Source organism: Solanum tuberosum, unplaced genomic scaffold (assembly GCF_000226075.1).
Source record: "Solanum tuberosum cultivar DM 1-3 516 R44 unplaced genomic scaffold, SolTub_3.0 scf00086, whole genome shotgun sequence".
Classification (NCBI taxonomy): domain Eukaryota; kingdom Viridiplantae; phylum Streptophyta; class Magnoliopsida; order Solanales; family Solanaceae; genus Solanum; species Solanum tuberosum.
The window spans coordinates 1,795,357-1,796,935 of NW_006239010.1; positions in this window are offsets into that span (position 1 = coordinate 1,795,357).

A 1,579-nucleotide genomic window follows, 5' to 3' on the forward strand; every position below is an offset into this window, starting at 1 on the left:
AGCCTATTTATCTAGTTTTCCAACTCAAGAATGAATAGGAAAAACTAAATAAATTTCAGGCTTAATGAGCAATCAAAAGGATCATGAGAATCAATTGAGATAAAAAACGTTTTCATCCATTAAAGGCCAAACGGTTTTGTAATAAGAACAAAAACGTTTTCATCCATTTAAAGGCCAAACGTTTTTGTAATAAGAACAAAAACGTTTTCATCCATTTAAAGGCCAAACGTTTTTGTAATAAGAACAAAAACGTTTTCATCCATTTAAAGGCCAAACGTTTTTGTAATAAGAACAAAAACGTTTTCATCCATTTAAAGGCCAAACGTTTTTGTAATAAGAACAAAAACGTTTTCATCCATTTAAAGGCCAAACGTTTTTGTAATAAGAACAAAAACGTTTTCATCCATTTAAAGGCCAAACGTTTTTGTAATAAGAACAAAAACGTTTTCATCCATTTAAGACCAAACGTTTTTGTCACTAACTCAATCTTTAACTCTCAAATAATTCATCCTTTAAAGAAGATCAACAATAAAATTAATTTGTCCTTCTTTTCAAACTTGGTCAATTAATCAGGCATAGTAGGGACCGTAGATATATTTAATAGAGGCTTCCAATTACGATAATAATTCTCAAATGAACGAATTAACCATATCGCAATAAATTACAAAGTATTCCACTAAAATTCTGTAATTGCACTCCTCGATTTAATTTCGAAATCTACCACTACATCTTATTTAACCCCCCGTGTTAGAATTACCGACACCAATCAATTAAATCAAAATTTTCTGAAAATTTAATTCATTGACTAAATTAATCCTTTATTATATTTACTTAACTTATTTCACGTGACGGATCTAAAATCCACCTGCAGGGTTTTCACGTGAAAACTTATAAGTAATCATAAAGGGGTGTCTTCAACTCGGGTCCGAGACACGGTTCTATCAACTAATTATTATTTCACTAATGTAATTTGTCATTATCTAATCTATTAGGAATTTATTGACTCATCAAAAAGTCTCACCTTTTAATAGATTAAAACAATAAAATAAATTACATAGATCATAATAATTATATCAAGATTGAGAGTATAAATACATGTAGTGGACTAGAGAATTTATTTATAAATATTCAGAACATAAACAAATGTCTCTAATTGGTCCGTTCAATACATACAAAATGTACTAGCACAAGAAGTTGAATTTAACCATTCTCATAATTAAGATCAAATTATATTTAATCTTGTGCTACGATCATCAAGATGTTCGTCCTACTTCATCTTTGATCGTGAACATAAATTTATAACTTATATGCACCAACAATTTTAATCTTCCGTGTATGAGTTAAAATACTCCATACACATAATTGTCTACTATATAAGCAATGGACACACATATATACATAATGATCTATTTAAACAAAAAATTATTATATTAAATAAATAACATAAAAAATCTTTACACAATTACAAGGGATTAAATAAAAAATACTATAACACAATTACATGGTTAATAGTATATCCCAACAATTATACCCGTGAGGCTATTGTTCTTGAGATTTAAGACTCTGAGTTCAGGTACAT